Source organism: Furipterus horrens, unplaced genomic scaffold, assembly GCF_987537825.1.
Source record: "Furipterus horrens unplaced genomic scaffold, mFurHor1.1.pri manual_scaffold_2, whole genome shotgun sequence".
NCBI classification, from domain to species: Eukaryota; Metazoa; Chordata; class Mammalia; order Chiroptera; family Furipteridae; genus Furipterus; species Furipterus horrens.
In genome coordinates this window covers 145,652,707-145,675,434 of record NW_028327172.1, presented here as the reverse complement: position 1 = coordinate 145,675,434, position 22,728 = coordinate 145,652,707, and the positions used below count along the sequence as shown (strand labels likewise).

Genomic DNA, 22,728 nt, shown 5'->3' with positions numbered 1-22,728 from the left:
TTCACATGTGTACAGCATGTAAAGAGCTTGGAAACCATAACTCTGGTCCTCAAGATAAGAAAAAAATGAAAATCAACAACTCTTCTTAGATCTATCAGAAAATTGAGGTCACCAAGTAATTATGACTACTGACCCCAAATTTGAAGACAGAGATCAGTGGATACTGAGAGTTAAAACTCACCAGAACAAAAGCCCAGGACAGAAATTCCTGTGGAAACCAGTGGTGGGGTAAGAAAACATGATCTATAATTAATGAATTGTGGGAGGCTCACTGTAGACAAGTTTGAAAGTTAAAACATTCTTGGTGGGAACCCCATATTTCTGAAAGCCTGAGCTCTAAGAGTCCTACAACTTTCCTACATCAAGAAAAAAAGAAAAAGAAAAAAAAAACAGAGAAAAATTCCCTCAACCTTTTGGTAGGAGAAAGGGGAATGAGACCATTTTGAAATATAGCCAGCATTCAATTCTTCTTAGCCAGACCTGCCCTCAAGATGAACTATTTTAAAAGAGCCTGATTTACTAGAGTTTACCCGAGCCTAACAAATTGGAGGGAAAAAAAAAAATCCAGCTGCCGCCTCTGGTAGTTTTCCATGTGGAAAAAAGTAAATAAGCAATTCCAGCCAGCTCTAGCCTTCCTGTCTTACCTAAGAAGGAAAAAACATCTGAAAGGCAATTGTGAAGGATATAACCCAGGGCCACTAAAAGAATCAATGAAAAACTGAGACCTAATCATAGGCCTATAAAAAGGTTTCCCTTACCCCCTAACTTACCAACACATAAGTAGGGTTCCTGTGTAATAACAAATACACCTGCAAGAACAGCAGATCGCAGACCTTATTTTGGAAAAAATCTCTCTGGAAACCCCAAAACAGCAGGAAGGACAGACAAAGACTATACTTATAACAAAGATAAACAGGAAACCTCACACTGAAGGTTTAATTCTTCTAATCCAGTGCATCATGTTAGGCTGTCAAAAAATTACAAGGCATACTGAAAGACAAAAAACACAGTTTCAAGAGATGGAGCAAATATCAGAACCAGATTTAGATATGTAAAAATGTTGAAATCATAAGATAGAGAACCTAAATATGGCTAATTAGCTAAGAGTGTACGGCAAAAATGAAAAAGACATGAGAATGGATGGGTAATTTAAGCAGAGCTGGAAGCTCTAGAAAGAATCAAAAGGGAAATGCTAGAAATAACAGCAGTCTAACAGAAATAAAGTTTGCCTTTGATGGGCATATCAATATAGTGGATGCAATAGAGGAACGAATTAGTGATCTTAAAGGTATGTCAGTTGAAACTTAATCTAAAATTTAAAAAAAAGAGGAAGACTGAAAAAAACGAAGCAGACTATCCAAACACTGTGGACTTGTTACAAAAGTAATCACATACATAATGTAAATAGCAGAAGAAGAGAGAAAGAACAAAAAATATATATATATTTAAAGTAATAATGAATGACACTTTTCTAAAATTAATAACAGACAATAAACCTCAGATCTTGGAAGATCTGAGAACACCACACAGGATAAGTACCAAACTGTTACTTATCTACACCTAGATATTCTAATTGGAGAGAATCAAATATACAAAGAAAATCCTGAGGAAACCAAAGGAAGTTTGAATTACATAAAACTTCTTTTCATAAAGAATGCAAACAAAAAGACATAGTGAAATGTAACATTAAAAGTGCTGAAAGACTCCGGGCCAAGATGGAGGCATAGACAGACATGCTGTGTCTCCCTCCACAACTAAGAAGAAATACAACTACCTCAAAACTAGAAACAACCAGAAGTTCCAGAAAATCAAGCTGCATGGAAGTCCAACAGACAAAGATATAAAGAAGAAATACTCATCCAGATAGGTAGGAGGAGTGGAGAGCACGCGATGTTGGTGGCAGCAGTTACATGTTTTAAAAAGTCAGGAGGGACACCTGGGGAGCATTCCCAGATCCTCACCGGAACTTGCAGCCCACGATTCCAGCATCTGGGAAAATCAAGACTCATTGCTTCTGACTATGCAGACCGGTGGGGGTTGGGGTGGAGGCAGAAACTGCTGGTCTCACCAGAGTCTGCTAGTTTAAAGGTCCCCCATGGTCCTACAACATCCACAGACCCACCCATTCTGGGAATGACAGCCAGGGCAGCAACTAGAGGGCCCCAGTCTGGTGTGGAAGTGGGAGAGGTGCCTGGAAATAGGGGTGAGTACTGGGTAGGTGGCGTTGTTCCCTCTCGGACCCCTCCCCACATACAGCGCCACAACACGGTGAAACAGGTCACCTGTATTGACGAATCCCTAAGGCTCCATCCCTTACAACATAACAGGAGCAACAGCTCTACCTGGGACACAGAGGCAAACAAACACAGGAGCCTGTCAGAATGAGGAGATAGAGAAGTATGGCCCAAAAGGGGAAACAGATCAAAGTTCCAGTGGGAGACCTAAGTGACAAGGAGATAGCCAACCTAACAGATGAGGAGATAGACAACCTAACAGACACAGAATTCAAAACACTGGTGATAAAGATGCTCACAAGTTTGACATATATGCATGAGTATGGCAAATGCATAACAGAAGAAATGAAGGTTATGCTAAGTGAAATGAAGGAAAATCCACATAAAAGCAATGATGGAGGGAAGGAAACCGGGGGTCAAATCAATGATCTGAAACATAAGGAAGAAAAAAACAGTCAACCAGTGCAGAATGAGGAAGCAAGAATTGAAAAAAATGAGGAAAACTTCCCAAATTTTGCAAAGGAGATGGACATACAGGTCTGGGAAGCACGGAGGGTCCCAGGTGAACTGGACCCAGAGGGGACCATACCAGGACACATCATGATTGAGATTCCAAAGGTAAAAGATAAAGACAGAGCTCTGGGGGCAGCAAGAGAGAGGTGGAGAGTTGCTTACAGGGGGTTGCCTATAGGACTATCAGCTGATTTCTCAGAGGACACTTTGCATGCAGGAAGGGACTGGCAAGCAGTATTCAATGTGATGAAAAGCAACCTACAACCAAGATTCCTCTATCCAGCAAAGCTATCATTTAGAATGGAAGGGCAGATGAAGTGCTTCCCAGACAAGGAGAAGCTAAAGGAGTTCTTCATCACCAAGCTGTATTATATGAAATGTCAAAGGGACTTATTTAAGAAAAAGAAGATCAAAACTATGAACACTAAAATAACAACAAACTTACAACTATCAACAACTGAATCTAAAAAATAAAAACAAAATCCAACTAAGCAAAGCAGAATAGGAACAGAATCTTAGGTATGGGGATTATTTGGAGGGTAATCAGCTGGGAGCCGGGAGTGGGAGAAATGGGGAAATGGTGCAGGGACTAAGAAGCATAATCGGTTCATACAAAATAGACAGGGGGAAGTTAAGAATAGTGTAGGAAAGGGAAAAAACCAAAGAATTTGTATGCAGGATCCATGGACATGAACTAAGGGGGTGGGATTGCTGGAGGGAACGGGGTTACTGAGCAGAGAGGAGCAAAGGGAAAAATATTGGCACTACTGTAACAACTAATCAATAAAATATACTTATTTTTTTTTGAAAAGTGTTGAAAGAAAAAAATTTTTCAATGTGGAATTATGTACCAGCAAAATTATCCATAAACATTAAAGAGAAATAAAGATTTTCTCAAACAAAAGTTGAGGATGTTTTTTGCTAGTAGACCTGCCTTGCAAGTAAAGTTAAAAGAAGTTCTTCAGAAAGAAAAAAAATGACATCGTTCAGAAAATGAGATATCTACATGAAGACAATTATTAGCGAAGTAAATTAAATATTTTAGTTTTCATATTTTAACTGATCTAATAAATAAGTTTATTCAAAGTAATAGCAAGAATACATTCAGTTATTTTAGTTATTGGGTAAGTAAAATAAATGGTAGAATTTTATGAGAAATAGGAGGAAGGAGCTAAAAATACTAGGTTATAAGTTACTTGAACTATCCATGAAGTGGTATAGTGTTATTTGAAAGTGGACTTGGGTTATTTATCAATGCAAATTGCAAAGTCATGAGCCAACAATAAAATAAGATTAAGCCCTGACCCATGTGGCTCATTTGGTTGGGTGTCACCTCACAGAGCAAAAGGCTGCTGATTCAATTCCCAGTCAGAGCACATGCCTGGGTTGCAGGTTTGGTTCTCAGTTGGGGTGCATGCAAGAGCCAAACAATTCATGATTCTCTCTCATGTGGATATTTCTCTTCCTCTCATTCTCTTTCCTCTCCCTCCTCTCTTAATATAAATAAAATCTTTAAAAAAGATTAAGAGATGTATTGATATGCTAAGAAAGGATTAAAAAACCATATAAAATGTCAAATTAAAACAAGTAAGGCAAAAAAGAGTGGGGACAAAAAAAGAGAAGAAGGTCAATAAGCATAAAACAATAAGAAATATGCTAGATTTTAATTCAACTATCAATAATCACTTTAAATGCGGTTTATAAATGCACCACTTAAAAGACAGGGGTTGTTAGGGTGGATGAAAAATCAAGAAACCCAAGTTAAATATAAAGACACAAATAGATTAAAAGTAAAAAGATGGAGAAAGACATACCATGATAATATTAATGGAAAGAAAGCTGGCAAAACAATATTAATTTTGGGCACATAGACCTCAGGGAAAGGAAAGTTATTAGGGACAAAAAATATTACATAATAAGAAAGTGATCAATTCTCTAAGATGACATAACAGTCCTGAATGTATATGCGCCTAACAACAGCATCAAACAAGGCAAAAACTGGTAGAACTTCAAGGAGAAATGAATGAACCTATCAGTATCCCTCTATCCATAACTGATGGATCAAAAGGCAACAAATTAGTAAGGGCATAGTTGAACTTAATAGCATCAATCAACTGGATCTAGTCTACATCTATAGGCTACTTCATCCAGAAACAGCAAAATACACATTCTTCTCAAAGTCACAGGGAATACTCACCAAGACTGACAACATTCTGGGTCATAAGAGAGTCTGTAGCAAATTTAAAAGGATGGAAACCATATAATATATGCTCTCAGATTATAATGTAATTTAATGAGAAATTAATAACAGGAAAATAGCTGGGAAATCTCAAGATATTTGGAGATTATACAACATATTTCTCAATAACACATGGGTTAAAGAATAAGTCATAAGAAAAACTAGAGGTATTTCAGGTTAATGAAAATGAGAATGCATCTCACCAAACTTTTTGGGACAACACTTATAGGAAAATTTTATAGAATTAAATGCATACAGTAGAAATATAATAAAGCTCTAAAATCAATAATCGAAGCTGGTTCTTTGAAAAGAGCAATGAAATTTCAAGGTTACCTAAGGAAAAAAAGACAAAAAATATCAGAAATGAAAAAGGAACCATCACTGTTAATCTCCTGAAAGGATAATTGGGATCATTATTAATAACCCTAGGCCCACAAATTTGATAATCTACATGAAACTGATCAATTCCTTGAAAGTACTATCTACCAAAACTCAGGGAAGAAGAATTAGATAATCTAAACAAGACTATATTTATTAACAAAATAAATTGATTACTAATAACCTTCCAAAATAGAAGCAGGACTGGTGGGTTCACTGGTGAATTCCAGCAAACATTTAAGAAAGAAATTATGTCAATTGCCCACAATCATACACACAAAATAGAAGCAGAGGGAACTTTTCCAAATTCATTCTGTGAGGCCAGATTTTCCGTAGTAACAAAAGCAGACAGAGGCATAACCAAAAGTGAAATCTACACACTAATACCTCTGATGAACGTAGATGCAAAATATTCATCAAAATGTTAGCAAATTGAATCCAACTATGTATGAAAAAAATTATATTCAATCACCAGGAGGGGTTTATCCCATATATCTTAGGTTGTTAAACATTAGAAAATCAATTAATGTAATCTATCTCATCAGTAGGATAGAGAAAAAAATCATATAATTATATAGATAGATGTAGAAATCTGACAAAATCCCTAACCCATTTACAATAGCAACTATTCAGAAACTAAGAATAGGAAGGAAATTTTTTTCAATTTGATATAGAACATCTACAAAGAACTTACAGTTAACCTCATTTTTATGGTGGGAAACTAGATACTTTCCTGCTAAAATCAGAAACAAGCAAGATTGTCTGCTCTCAGTGCTTTTACTCAACATTGTACTAGAAATCCTAGCAAGTGCAATAAGTGAAGAAAAGGAAATAAGAGGTATACTCATTATGAAGAAATAAAAATGCTTTTGCTTGCAAGTGACATGGTTATGTAGAAAATCCAAAGAATCAGCAACTCCTGAAACTAAAAAGCAACTTATAGCAAGGTTACAAGACACAAGTTTAACACACAAAAGTCAATTATTTTCTTATATTCCAACAATGAACTGAATTTAAAATAAAAAATATAGTACAACTTATATTAGCACTGAAAAAAGAAGTATGTGTATAAGTATAACTCAAAAATACATGATCCATATAAAGAACACTATAAAACTGATGGAAATAAAAACCAAAGATCTAGATAAATGTATGGTATTCTACGAAGAAGACTCATTACTATCAAGATGTGAGTTCTGCCCAAATTGATGAATCTATATATAGATTCAATTCAATCCTAGTCTAAATCTCAACAAGTTATTTTGAGGCTATTGATAAATATTGCAAAGTTTATATAGAAAGGCAGAGACCTAAAATAGCCAGCATAATACTGAAGGAAAAGAACAAAGTCAGAGAACTGACACTACCTGAGTGAAAAACATTATGTAAAGTTACAGTAATAAAGACAGTGTGGGACGGTGAAAGGACAAACTAATCCAGGGAACTGAAGTAAGAGCCTGGGCAGACCCACAAAATACTGCCAACTGATCTTGGACAAAGGAACAAAGGTAATTAATTGAGGAAGTTTAGTGTTTTCAACAAATGGTACTAGAACAACTAGACATCCACATTGAGAAAATGATTCTAGACACAAAGCTTCAATGTTTCATCAAATTTAACTCAAAAGGGTTCAGAGACCTAAAATGCAATCACAAAACAAAAAACTTCTAGACAATAATATAGGAGAAAATCCAGGTGACCTTGTTTTCACAATGATTTTTTAAAATACAAAACCAAAATCTTGAGCCATGAATGAGAAAATCAATAAGTTGGATTTCATTGAAATTTAAACTTCTGCTCTGTGAAAGACACTGATTTGAGAATGAAGAGACAATTCAGGTACTGGAGAAAATATTTTAGGACACATATCAGATAAAGAACTCTAATTCAAAATAAATAACAACCTTTTAAAACTCAAAAATTAAAAAACCAAACTACCCAATTTAAAAAATACACAAAATATCTGAACATACACCTCAGCAAAGAAGTGATACAGATGAAAAATAAACATAAGATATTCAACATTGTACTTCATCAAGGAAAAGTAAATTAAAACACCTAAAATTCAAATCACTAAAAACACCAAATGCTCTTGAGGAGCAACAGGAACTCTATAATTGCTGGTGGGAATGCAAATTGATACAGCCACTTTAGAAGACAATTTTTCAGTTTCTTGTAACACTAAACATACTTTTACCATATGATCTAGCAATTGTACTCCTTGGAATTTACCCAAAAGAGCTGAAAACTTATATTGGCACCAAAACCTGCATGTGAATGTTCATAGGAACTTTACTCATGATGTCAAAACTTGGAGGCAACTAAGAGGTTTTTCAATAGGTGAATGGATAAACACAATCTGGTACATCCATACACTGGCATCTTATTCAGTGATGAAGGAAAAATGAGCTATCAAGACAAAAAAAGACATGAAGGAACTTAAGTGTATATTTCTACGTGAAGGAAGCCAATGTGAAAAGGCTATAAAACTTCTAGAAGATGACATAGAGAAAATCTAGCTGGTCTTGGATTATGCTTTCTTTTTAAAAATGAGATTAGTTTATGGCTAATATTATGGGCAGAGTGGCAGTTTGCCAAGGCCTTGAAGTGATGAGCTTCCCGGGAATAGACCAACAGCAGACAGACAGGAGTGACCTAGATAGACAAGCAGACAAACGGAGGGACAGAGAAATAGTCAAATGGTTAAGAGGCACAGGCACAAGCCTTGCCTTAGCAACTGTATCTGGGTTTCAAATCCAGCTTTGTCCTGGAAACCAGGGGGATGAACAAGGCTGGCAGAGGCTTCAGTTTTTGTAGGGTCTCCTGTATTCAGTCTCTCCTGTCCCTCATCAGCAGGCTGGGATCTTTGGCAGGTGGTTTCCAGGGTTAGGGAATGGGGCAGAGGGCTTGGTCTGCGGCAGAGGGGACAGACAGTCACAGCTCTCAGAGGCTCCCTGGGTGATTCAGGTTTAGTAGCAGCACTGTGTGGAGCCTGGCCTGGCACCTGGGTGGGGCACAGCTCAGCAGGGCCCTTGTGTCCAGGGAAGGACTCCTGCCACCCCTGCCTGCCACACCAACATGGTACAATAAGTAAAATTTCAAGTATCAGTAACTATATGAATTTCTGGGAATGGTGAAACTGTAAATGCAGTAAAAAAGATCAGTGGTTGCCTGGGGTGTCTTGGAGGTAGGAAGGGATGAATAGGTTGAGCACAGGGTAATTTTAGAGCAGTGGACCATTCAGTACGATACTCTGGATATAAGTATGTCATTATACACTTGTGAAAATCCATAGAATGTACAACAGAAAAGGTGAATCCAAATGTAAACTATAGACTTTAATTAGTAATAAGCATTAATATTGGCTCATCAGTTGTAACAAATGGTCCACAATAATGCAAGATGTTAATAATAGTGGAAACTTGGGGGTGGGAAATGGAAGGGGATATATGGGAACTGTCTGTGCATGCTGCTCTGGTTTTCTGAAAACCTAAAATGGCTAAAAAATAAAGCTTTTTTAATTAAAAGCAAGAAAAAATATACACAGTACAGAGCTAATATGTAATTTTCCTTATTTGCTTTGATTCACTCAATTGCTTAATTAGTTGAAAAGCTACAAATGTCTCATCTATTTCAATGCCAATTAAAACAATTATTCAAATGATCACTTGGTCCTCTAAACACATTTACTCACTCTCTCCTCCTTTCCCTCCTTCCATCACACTTTCTAATTTTAGCTATTTTAAAAAGTCAGGTGGCACCTCATCTCTAATTCTGCCAATGTCAACTGCTTTCCCCAACTCCTGCTTTAAAGACCTAGCAATTTGCCTGATCAGAGGCAAGAATGATCAAAGGACCAGGTATATTAATGTATCAAAGGAAGCACTTAAGAACTCAGTTAATAACAATTTCCTAAATCAAGGCCCCAAAGCACAGTTAATAAGAATGTCCTTACAATGGTACAAAAGTTTCTTTAAGATTTCTCTCACTACCCCTTTCCTCTGTGTCTTATTACACTCTTCCTCCCTGTGCTCTAGCCACAAGCTCTCTTGTCAGTCCTCTTAAACACCAGCAATACTTTAGGCTTGGAGCTTTGCACTATTCCTTCTCTCTGTCTGAAATGTTCTCCATCTGGAGTTCATACTTATATTGCTCACTCCCTCACCTCCAAGGGTTTGCTCAAAGTTTGTATTCTTAATGTGGCCAACTTTGACTGTGCTTTTATAAATGAGACCATACCCAACTTCAACAGTCCTCTTACTCTGCTTTACTTTATTACAGTCTTTTAAAATAAATTATTAAATTCATTGGGGTGATATTGGTTAATAAAATTATATAGGTTTCAGGTGTACAATTCTATAATACATCATCTGTATATTGTATTTTGTGTTTATCACCCAAAGTCAAGACTCTTTCCATTACCATTTATCCCCCCTTTACCCTTTTCTACCTCCCACCACCCCCATCTCCTTCTGGTAATAACCATGCTGTTGTTTGCGTCTATGATTTCTTTTTGCTTAATCCCTTCACTTTTTTCATTTAGACCCATGACCCCTCTTACCTCTAATAGATGTCAGTCTGTTCTCTATCTATGAGTCTGTTTCTATTTGGTTTGTTTATTTGATTCATTAGATTCCACATATAAGTGAAATAACATATATTTGTCTTTCTCTGATTGTCTTATTTCACTTAGAATAATATCTTCCAGGTCCACCTATGTTGTCATAAAAGGTAACATTTCCTTCTTTTTAATGGCTGAGTAGTATTCCATCGTGTAAATGTACCACTGCTTTTTTATCCATTCATCTACTGATGAGCACTTGGGCTGCTTCAAACTCTTGGCTATTGCAAATAACACTGCTATGAACATAAGGATGCATATATTCTTTTGAATTAGTGTTATGGGGGTTTCTTCAGATATATTCCCAGAAGTGGGTTTGCTGGGTCATAAAAACAGACCCATTTTTAATTTTTTGAGGTGACTCCATACTATTTTCTACAGTGGCTGCACCAATCTGCATTCCTACCAACAGTGTACAAGGGTTTCTTTTTCTCCACATCCTCCTCAGCACTTGTTGATCTATTGATGATAGGCATTTGGATAGGTGTGAGAGGATATTTGTGGTTTTACTTTGCATTTCTCTGATGATTAGTGATGTTGACCATCTTTTCATATGTCTGTTGGCCATCTGTATGTCCTCTTTGGAGAAGTGTCTATTCAGGTCCTTTACCCATTTTTAAATTAGATTATTATTATTTTTTCAGTGTTGAGTTGTATAAGTTCTTTATAAATTTTGTCTATTAACCCCTTATCAGATATATCATTGGTGAATATGTTCTTCTATTCAGTGAGCTGTCTTTTCATTTTGTTGATGGTTTCCTTTGATGTGCAAAACTTTTTTGGTTTGATGCAGTCCCATTTGTTTATTTTTGCTTTTGTTTCCCTTGTTACACAGTCTTTAGAATGACTACTCAGCTGATTCATTTATCAAGTTCCCTCATTATTGTCATCTCCTTCCTCCATTATAGTGTAAATTCTATGAGGGTGGGGAATTTGTTTGTTTTATTTAATTATGTATACTGAATGTTTAGAATGCTGCCATGTACATAAGAGATGCTCAGTAAACATTTACTAAAGAATGGAAGAATGAAGAAGTTAAGTTAACAATTTAAGAACTTGGGTATTTTTAAAGGATTTTGTAGACCCTTCTTTTAAAAACTTCATAAAGGCCTAGTCAATAATGGAAGCAGAAGTAGAATCTCATGTTTCTCCTTGTGCAACTTCTACCTTAGCAAATTTATTATTTTACTTGAAAAAGCAGTGTATTTTCTTGCAAAAATCAGGATTATTCAGGAAAGGCAGTAAGAACTAGTAATGCTCTAATTATTGTTTACAAATAATTACTTTTTCATACTAAATCATCACCTAAACTTTCTTTCTGGGTTTGGAGGCCACTGAATTAATAATCTACGGTCTCTTAAAAAAAGAAATTTAACATAGCTAATTATCCAGTCATGTACTATGAAAAATAGATACATTTATTAGAGAAGATTCAAGATACAAGAAACATTGTACACAGGACAATACACTCAATCCTCTTCAAAGTAGGCACCTTAGGACCTCACTCAGTTCTCCCAATCGCCATCAGCTGCCCTGTCGCATTTTCCTGAATCTCATCAACAGTCTGAAATCTCTTCAATTTCAAAGGTGATTTTAGTTTTTTTAGCTTGGGAAAAAGCCAGAAGTCAAATCACCTGGGTGATTTGATATTTCACAAAAAACTCTGTATGAGATATGAGGCATGAGCGGGCACATTGCCATGATGAAGCTGTCAATCACTGGTTGCCCATCTGTGTCCTTCTGAATCATCCAAATAGTCTGTACAGAGGGATGTTCAAACTTAATGCAAAACTGGATGCAAATTTTTTGCTCTACTTGTTCAGTCATTCTGAATGTGATGGCCACACAGTACATATGGTCACTCAAGGGCATCTACTGCTCCCACTGATTAGGACAGTGAAGTTGTCCTTGTTCACACATGCATGTTCCAGTCCACTTTCCATGGCTACCAGGTTACATCAATGTCACTCAAACCATACTTATTATATTAATAATGATTGGACTTTTTATGGATAGACCCCTTGTATATCTGATAAATGTTAATATATATATATATACATGTTAATATATATATATATGATTTTACATACATATATAAACTTAGAACATATAGAATATGAATTGAAGAACACTGTACATTTAAGCTCTATCTTTAAAGGTTGAAGAAATAGATCACTCCTTTTTCTTTGTTTTTTTGTTATTTGAGATGGGAGATTAAGAATACCAGTTTGCTAATATCTCAAAGCAAGCTCAATGAATTTATTCACATGAAATCCCTACCCAAATTTTAAAGGACTATCCAAACATGGTTGGTGACTATTTGTGGTATAGTGAGGCATTTCTGGTCATATCTATAATATTTTAAAAGCATAAAATTTTCCTTCAGTGTTTAACGTACCTAGCAATAAGAAGGCTGAACTTAAAGTGGGTCTAGGATCCAAATTCTAATACTGGTTCTGCCAATACTAATTGGATATTTTAGTCTAAATTATTTAATCTCTTTAAACCCTGATTTCTACTCTATTGAATGGAGGACATATTAACACCTACCTGTTTGAATTTAAATAAATATAATGCATATAAATTAAGTATCAACATTAAGTACATATCTTCATTATTATTATTCATGTTCTTGCTATTATATATCATTTATTATCTATTTTGAAGAAAGAGTTAATACAGTAGGATCAGTTATGTTAATAACTGGATGATTTCATCATGAGAAGCTGACACTTTGGTGGAATTTAAAAAATAATTTCAGGGTGCAATTTCAGGTTTATCAGGTTTTTCAAAAAGCATAATCAGAATCCATTAAATAAGGTGAATGAGACCAGAGAGTTTTAGAAATTTTTTAAGTTTCTGGTCATTGGTAACTTAGAAAGCTGGGTCTATGACAAAGGTTTCCTGAATTGCAGTTAATTGCCTCTTTTGAATATCACTTGGTTTGCAATGAACATCACTGGCTGAATCAGAGGAGGAAGAGTTGAGAAAAACTACAGCTACTATGCATGTGGAAATTGAAATGACATTTGTATTTAGCTCTACAACATACCCTCACATTCTTTGAAAGAGGCAGGCTATTTAGTTGTAATCAGAAATAAAGCACCAACCAAATGTCTCTTAATAGAAGAATGACCTATGTAGCTTTCAATATTAGCCTGATACTTACACATTATTTTCTCCCAGCTAATAATATCACTGTACATGTTACAGAAACAGAGGAGTCCAAAAATCCCTAGAGTTTGAGGCTGGGGGATGGGGAGAAGGAAGCAGCTTTCAGAATGCCTCCACATGCCTGAGGCTGATGGCTGGTGTCTTTCATTATGCAAAATTGCTTGGATGCTTCCAAGGCCTCAGGTGGATGGGAGGAGTCTTGAACCAGGTGATTGTATGGAAAGCACACAGAGCCTACGTGGGGTTCCGTGAATGGTCAGAACTATTGGCAACACCCACTGCATCAGAGGACGAAGTCAGGGATATATAGGCAGCTACGAACACTTTGGGGGGGGGGGGGCGCGCTCTGGGGCTGTCTCCCTCGCTGGCGGTTGTTCGCAGAGGTGCTCTGGAGGAGAGGAGAGCCACACGGTTTACAGAAAGAAGACAGTTTGCAAGGAGGCTGAGAATCCAGGCGGTTTTGTATTGAGTGCTGAAGGACACCACAGCACAGAAAGGACCTCCCCAATCGGATTGAGTGATTGGCAGCTGCTGGTAAAGCTAAACTGTGCCTAGGAAGTTGGGAAACGGTGTTTCTGACCTCCCTAAAACTGGCTAGGTTCAGTAGAGGGGAGGCAAGGATATGTGTAACTGTTAAATAATCAATTTTCTTTTCACTCAACTATAATATTCAGAGTTGTAATTCTGGCGGTGGGCAATCGGACCCCTAACTAAAGAGCCCGTGGGTTTGTTTTCAAGTGGAAGAGCCCAGGGGTTCTGTAACATACAGACCACCTTCAAAATGGCCTCAAAACACCTTCCCTCAAAAAGGAAAAAATTTATATGGCAAAACAGCAAATTGAAAAAAAATGGAATAGTGAGTTGATTTATTTTTCTTTTAGCACATTCTGCAAAATTATAAATATTTGAAAAAATGATTTTTGGTTCTGATGGCTAACTGAAACAAATGTTTACCTATGCTTCTCAAGAATGTTCCACTGAAAAGACAGGAAAAATACTGAAATAAATCCACAGGAGCACTGGAAAATCAAGGGCATAGCTACCAACATACAAAAAACAAGAACTTTCTGAAAGTTTTAAACCAAATGGAAACTGATGAAGATATGTAAGCAAACCTGAGGAACTTGCAAACACCTGCAGGTGAAGTAAAGACCAATCAAAAAAGTGACTGTCCTTGGCAGAATTCTGGAATAACTTAAAAAGATGGGGAGCATAAAGAGCAAGCTGTACATGTGTCACCAGCTAATAATTCACCTAGAAACTATAAATATGAAGTCAGGTCACTCCCTTGTGTGAAGAGTTGCTGATCTATCATTCACACCCAGACCACACAGAGTGGGTAAATACTGCTGAAGTTAGAGATCTGACTCATAAGTTTCCATGAGTGGGCACTGGGACCATTGGAATGAGGGGGTATCCCTTGTGACTACCATGAAGCACGTGTTCCTTCCTCAACAAATAAACAAGCTACTATTACACCACAGATGCAAGCCACTGGAAATGCAAGTCTTCCTTTATACCAGAGTGGCATAAAGCCAGAGATCTTGATTCAGAATGGGTATGCACTATTAGGGGAATAAAACTTCTTACTTTGTTGAAGACAAATATATATATATTATTCAATTTAGACTCATCCACATGTAGCAATATAAAACCAATTGTAAGTAACCGAACAGGTGAGGGAAATTCTAAGAGAGACATTAAATTGAACAGAATACTAGTAGAATACCTTGAGGGAAATTGCTAATAGAATAAATGGGACAATAAATAAAGAAATAAAAGTAATTCCTTTGAGAGATTTGGATGTCTATTATATATATATATATATATATATATATATATATATATAAAATAAAACAGGATAATAAGAAAAAGAAGCATTCAGAGTTTTTGGAAATTAACAACATGATTGCTAAAACAAAACCCCCAGAGATGTACTGAAGAGCTGAATCAATACAGATTAAATATCAAAAAGTGAACTGGAAAACTGAACCAAGTGATCAGACTACAGTGCCAGAAGAATGAAAGGAATGAAAACTTTGAGAATACATGTTAGAGGACAGCAAGGACAGATACAGAAGTTTACACACCTGTCTAATAGATTTTCCAGAAGGAGATAATCCCATAAATTATAGATGAAAACCTCCTGGTGATAAAAAATGACGAGGGCCCTTCAAATTTCCAGGAGAATTTATGAGTTCCAGGGATAAAAAAAAAAAAAAAAAAAATTGTTGTACCTGCTTCCAGAGAGAAAAGTATGATATGTAAAATCCTGGAGGAGATAATCAGACAGACATCTGTCTTCTATAAAGCAGACAGATAATGAATATTAGAATACAATGAAACAATGCCTTCACTAACTTAAAAAATAATAATTTTGAACCTAGAAGTTTATATCCACTCAAACTATCTTTCCAATGTGGGTACATAATAGATCTTCAGTCAATGAAGAAATCAAAACGCTTACCCCACCCCCACCTCATGTATGCACTATTTCTGAAATGTGTGAATATGTGTGAACAAAACATGTCATTATGGGCTGAAGGTGCCTGTCCTGGTGTTCATATGTTGAACCCTAAACCTCAGTACTTAAAAATGGGACAGTATTAAGAGACAGGACCTAGAAAGAGGTGATAAAATTAAAATGAGGCCATTGAGGTGGGCTCGGTTCCAGTTTTGCTGGTGTTCTCAAAAGAAGAGAAAAATGGACACAAGAAGAGACACCAGAAATGAGCACATACAGAGGAAACTTCACATCAGGACACGGTGAGAAGGATACCACTTGCTAGCCAAGGAAGGAGAATTCAGAAGAAATCAAACCTGTTGATGCACCGATCATAAACAAGTAGCATCCAGAAATGTGAGAAAATAAATTTATATTGTTTAAGCCACCTAGTCTGTGATATTTTGTTATGGTAGCCCTAGCAAACTAATAGACATACCAAACAAAAATAATTCAATATAGTAATTGCATAGGAATTGATAAAGACTGGTGAGCAAAGATAAGTGTAAAAGTTTTACTTGATAATTAAATATTGGTGAGGCATTTCAAAAAATATGATCAGTAAGAGAATAGGTGAATTATTTATGCCCTTATGTACCAGTCATTTTAACAAGACATAGAGCCATTTGGGAGGATAAGCCAGGTCAATATAGTCTTGTCATTGGTCTTCATTTATTTTAGGAGTGGGTAGGTTGGAATTATGCAATTAATTTTCAATGATAGTGGATAGATATTTTAATGGATTTACTAACAATTAAGGGTTCACTTCAGAAAAAGAGACATACAACTAAAATTTATAAATACCAGGAATAAGCAAGAACAAAAGATATCCAATCAATCCAAGTAAAGACATATAAAAGAAAAAATAATGAATCAAGAAAAAATACACATAGAAAACATACAAAAATAGGTCTCCAATTCTTAAAACATATTTTAAATCCTCACTCGAGGATAGTATATGTTTATTGATTTTTGAGAGACAGGAATGGAGGTGGGGGGAGAGAGAGAAAGGAGAGAAAGATAAAGAAAAAGAGAGAGAGAGAGAAAAATCTAGTGGTTGCCTCCCTTATATGCCCCAATGGGGGATTAAATCCTCAATTTAGGCATGTACCCTGACCAGGAATTGAACCTGCGATGTTTTGGTGCATGGGGAGGATGCTCCAATCAACTGAGCCACTGAATTGACTTATAAAAAACAGAAGCTAATATTACAGGCAAAAGATAACCCAGCCAATATGCTGTTTATAACTGATATAATTAAAGCCCTGGCTGGTTTAGCTCAGTGGATTGAGCGTCGGCCTGCGAGCTAAGTGTCGCTGGTTCGATCTTCCAGTCAGGGTACATCAGAGAAGGAAAACTCTGACTCCAAAAAACCTCCGCTGCCTTGCGGCATACCTCTTCAGGGGAAAGGCTAAGGGAGTAAACCCCGACAGAAAATCCGGAGCCGGAGTCCCTAAGGCGGTTTGACGTTGTAGTCAACACCGGCAACTCCTGCGGCGCACCTGAACCCAAGCTGTATTGACTCCGTCTTTCCCTTGGACCCTTCAGCTGCGAAGAGAGGGGGTGTCTGCTGCATGGGCAACAGCAGACCCTCCATATTACCCTGCCCAGGCTCTGTAGCTTCAGCGTCATCGCAAGATGTCGATTCAACACGGGAGGAGACAGATACCATGTCACTCCCGAGTCGGACTGCACAGCCATTCTTGGCGGTGCAGATAGACTCTGAAGAAGCTACACCATCGTCTCTCGAGACGGACGGCTGCCGACGATGAATTAAAGCCAAGTATCATGAAATATTAAAAATAAAGAGATGGGTAAAATATTAAGAACATTATTTTTAAAATGGTAAGAACATCGTTATTAACAAATAAAAAGATTTCAGGGAAAGTATAAAGAGGAATATTTAATATTGATAAAAGTTGTAATTCCCCAAACAGATATAGCTGTCTTGAATCTTTATGCATTCAGCAAAATAGGTTTGGACTATAAAGGGCTGAAACTGATGAAAACAAAAAGACAATCTGAGGTTTTGGTAATTCTACTGGAGGAATTTAAAACACCTTTTTCCTAAATTGACAAATTAAATAGATAATAGTGAGTAAGCAGGTAGAGGATTAGGATTTATTTCTGTTTCTATTGTCTATCCGTGCTTTTATCTATTTCTGTATCAAACTGAAAAGCAACCAATCTATCATACACCTGGAGAAAACTTATGAATGCATATGCAAACTTAAGGTATAATAATGAAAGCATGTCAAATCAACAGGGGGAGGACACAGTACTAAATCAATGGTGGTGCAGGAACTGCCTTGCAAATGGCAAAAATTATGGGCTTCAGACTTCTCACCATACATACACATAATGAATGATAAGTGAATTAATAACTTAAATGTAGAAATAAAAATTAGATAAAACTAAAATAAATAAGAATATATATATATATATATATATATATATATATATATATATATATATATATTATGGCAGGATAGTACTTCCTAAACCAAGAATTAAAGTCATAATCTATAAAGAAAATAGATGAACAGATTTCATGAAATAAAAACCTAAAAGAAAAGTTGCTTTAACTGAATATGGCATTTTTTTTTGAGATGTCTATCAGCTTAGGAACCACACTTCCAATCAAAGCTGATTTTTGGTTCTTTCTCAAGGTGACTTTGTAACTAGACCATTTGTCAGCATGTGTAAGAAATACCTTCTTTTGCAAATTCCCACGTCTGTGTCTTAAAATTGTGACATGATTTTAATTTTTAGCAGCATAACTCTTCAACTTGAGGTCACTTTTCTTTTTCAGCTTTTATTATATTCTAAAGGAAAAGTCTGTTTTGAAGGTCAGATTAGATTAGCTCCTTCTCTTGAGTGTCACCTTTTATGTTTCATGCAGTGCCTTCCCTCACCACTTAATTTATAGTTCAATAGCAATTTATAGTAATGTTTTTACCATCCTAGTTTGCTTTTGCTTTTTTTACAACAGGAGATACACAGCAGATCTCAGCATAGTTTGCTTTATCTCTGCTATCAAAGTATCTCTGCTGTCAAGGTCTACACACCCACCTTTGCTAAGCTGTTAACATAAACCCTTGATTCTTAGTTTGTGATGACGGTTGTGTGTCTGGCACACGGCAAGGCGAAGCCTGTCACAGGGTTCTGTCTGTCACGCAATCTGCCTAGCAAAATAAATGCCTGGCATGGCAAGTACATCCTGACCTTCCTCTTCTATTTAACAGAACCTATCAGATTAAAATATGGGAAACTAATATTATTTTGAAGAAAATCTTAAATCTAGTCTCAAAAAGGAAGAAAAATCACTAAAAAATATCTGGTTAATTTTAACTATTACTTGTGTTACAGCTTACAAATGACTGCAGTGCAGCAGTGTGTGTGATATGTTGAGAACTACTGGCCCAGTACATTGCTTTCCATGTTTCTGCTTAAAAATATATGAAATGTTCAGTTTAGAGTATAATCCAAATCTTCTGAAAGTCTGTTTAGAGGGCAGAAATTTGCTCAGTACCTCAACAACTCCTTCACATTTCTCCACCATTTATGCCCGGGGATATTGTATATACTATTGTTTCCTCCCTTCAACACAATCTGCTATTATTTTCAAAAGCTGCCCTTGTTAAGCTGTGTGCCACTACTTGTGAAAACAATGACCATGAAGTTTAGCATAAACAGAGAACTGGTTAGTCTGGAACAGCAGTAAAAATGCACTTTCAAAAAAGAATAAAATGATAGATGGAACACTGATAGTGTCTCTTAACAACTCTCATAAGATAACATCATATACATTAAAAAATTAAGCACTAATAATACAAAGAAGGAATAAAACAAAATAATCTGATTGTAAATTGCCTTAAGGATATACAATACAAATGAGTACCTATTTAATTTTTAATACATATTTTTATAAATGTAACAAACATTTAAGATATTGTTTCTCTTTTGAAACTTACCACTTCCTTTTACTTTTCTTTTTACTCAGCATATGCCTGGAGTAATTTATGCTGCACAGGTGATAAATGGGCCTGCTCCTCATGTATGTGGTAACATCTCATGGTAATAATCAGAGACTTTAGGGCAAGTTGTTAACAGAGGTTATCATTTTTTAAGTTATTCCTCACTGCTCCAAATTGTAAATAGTGCCCTGATTAAGCTGATATAAATGTAAATTTTATTTCCTCTGTTACTAAGAACTGTTTATGCACCATATTTCATTGATTCATTGTTCAATTATTCATCATGATTGTATGATTACATATAGGTGGTGAAGGTAGCTGCTGACTGGTGTATCAGTGTCCTTTCTAGAATATCTTAAGTCCCTGGACATTGTTAGTGCAATGTCTCCTCCCCCTGCCCCAGAAGGCCCATGGTGGGCTTGCGTTTAAGAAGCAAGGATGAAATGGGGTGGGTGGGACTCTTCCTCCTCTGCCAAACTTATTCCAAAGCGCAGGGCTCTGAGAGCATCACAGGGAATAAATAGAATTTTCTCCTGTGTTAGCATATGGAAGGTAACCTCCTGAAAGATCTGACTGTTCTAACAAGACATCTGTAAACCTAAAGATAAACTTGAGAGGATTCCAAAACTGACCAGAGGAGGCCTTGATTAGTTTGAGGAAGAGGATGTAGTCTTGATGGCTCTTATCCCTAAACAGCTCATTCAACAGTCAATCATTAAGAGCAGTGGAACAAAAAGATTAAATGGTTTATCAAATAGGCAATTATAGGTACCACATACCACTCCTTACACACTACATCTCTGGGGACATATCTCACTATTTAAATTATCATTAGGCTTTTTTCTTTTTTGGTCAAATGGGTAATTCAAACTTAAGTTATTCTGAAAACTACCATAGGTAGGATGCAAAATACGGGAAGTACTTTTTAAAGAACAGGTGTAATAACTATTGGTAGGAAGTAAGGGATGATTTTGAGTAATAAAGAAAATAAAGTGCACCATAAAAATAGACATCTAGTTCTGAGAGGCAGAACAGCAGACTGGAGCCAGTGGCTCTGGGGAACCCCAGATCTGCCACCTCCTAGCTCTATGACTTTGCACAAATTCCTGAAGCTTCCTCTAACTTATTTTCCTTATCTGTTCAAATGTAGGTAATATTAAAGTTTGCTTCATTGGATGATATGAAGATTAGACTAACCAAATACATGTAAAACACTTTAAATAGTGCATGGCATATAGTAACCATCTGATACTATTCTCAGTTGTTTTTCTTCTTTCTGTTCTTACCATCTTCTTAAGCATCATACTAAAACAAAACAAACAAAATAAAACAAATCTCATAAGCACCAGACCACAATAATGACTTCCTGAATTGAATAGTTACATGTTATATTCTATAGACTTTAGCAGAAATTATTTAAGTCTAAAAACTCCTAAGAGAGAGATGATTTCAACATCATAGGCTAACTCTTCTGAAATATGAAAAATAGGCTTTTAGAAACCCACTTAGGTTTATGAATTCATCTGTTATAACTGAAGGCAGTTTTAGGTAGTTGGTCATTTTTTCATGAGCAATTAAAAATTTCTATAAATTACAAAACATATTATAAAAGTATTAATTATTAAAGTTATCTACCTTCCTTTTACATCTTTAAAAAAATAAGTCTTCAGTAATTATAGCATATTAGTCATTTTTAGAGAAATTCTTTTGTCCTGTTTCAAACTTTGCCTTTTCTCCTAGACAGTAAGTAACTCACATGAATTAGCATTAAATATCAAAACAAGCTGAACTACTGGAACTAAATAATCTCATGGGAAGTTAATTTGGTTCACTTAGGGCTCTTTTGGCAGTGTGGACCAAAAAGTAACCAGCACCATTTTAACGATTGCTTTTAATCTTATATGCAGGTAGGTAATTGAAAAACAGAAAGAAACTGACCTAGAAAATAAAGTATATATTAACATTGTTCTATAATTTTCCGAGCCTTTGAATTATAGGACATTGATGCCTGTGTGAACATTTTATTATCCTGAATGTTATTCATTGTCATCAGGCTTCTCAGGTCCCATAAAACACTTGGCTTCTTTATGTTACACTTTACTTTGCAAGCTGGGATAAATCTGAATTTTTTGGCTTTTGATTCCCCGAAGTTATAGAATGGATCATCATTGAATTTCACTTCGACCTTAACTGTACAAGTCTTCTTTGACTGTGTTAGCATTATATGATGTCCTTCAATAATATAATAATAAAATTAAAGCATGTTTTATGTAGAAAATAATTTTAATATGTCAGAGAAGATATAAGTCTATTGTCCATCCCCCATTGTCCCAAATCTAGTTACATTCTTAGAGCTTGTGATGAGAGAGAGGGAGAGAAACAGAGACAGAGAGACAGAGACAAAAAGACAGAGAGAGGGAGAGAGAGAGAGAAATCAGATCCTTCCATTATCTGCACTAAATACTGCAGAAGACTTGGGTCACACTTGTGGGAGTGGTGAAGAAAGCCAAGACCAGCGAGACAACCTGGAGTAAGATAGGGCAATTTCAATGCAAAAAAAGGTGTCAGGCTGACTACTAATTTCCCTCCACTATTCTTTCCAGTTGACCTCTCTGAAAACTGCCTGGGTTGCAAAATCATTGCTACACTTAACTACTGCCCTCTGGTTAGAAAAACCAGTAATCATCAAAAGCAAACTATTAGAAGTCAAGACTTAAGGCCAGCATTTGTATTTCAAAAGTTGTTTCCAGAAATGGGGAAAAGCAGTGGACTGGTTTTACTTGGCAACTAAAGTGGCCAACTGTCTTGGTTAGGATTTAACATTCAAAGTTGGGGGAACAAGGATATTTGGATGCTCTTTTTGAATGAAAGAAGCAATGTTTTGTTAGAAAGTGACTAAAATCTGGTTGCTCTATGTTTTGATAGGTCTTTTGACCTTTCTATTTGTATTTCCTTCCATGAATAACAACCATTGGCTAGTGTCCTCTTGAATCGCAGCAAACTGTTTAAAAATTTTCGGTAAAAATAATGTATTGTGGAGTTTTTAAAATCAGTGGTTATAAATGACCTTTAATAAAATTCAGCAAAAG

At 36.1% G+C, this 22,728-nt stretch overlaps 1 protein-coding gene across 1 annotated transcript in view; it reads right to left on the bottom strand.

Annotated features, from left to right (window-relative positions):
• The window catches only part of MALRD1 (MAM and LDL receptor class A domain containing 1), a 622,346-nt gene that overhangs the window by 139,082 nt on the left and 460,536 nt on the right, over nucleotides 1-22,728 (bottom strand).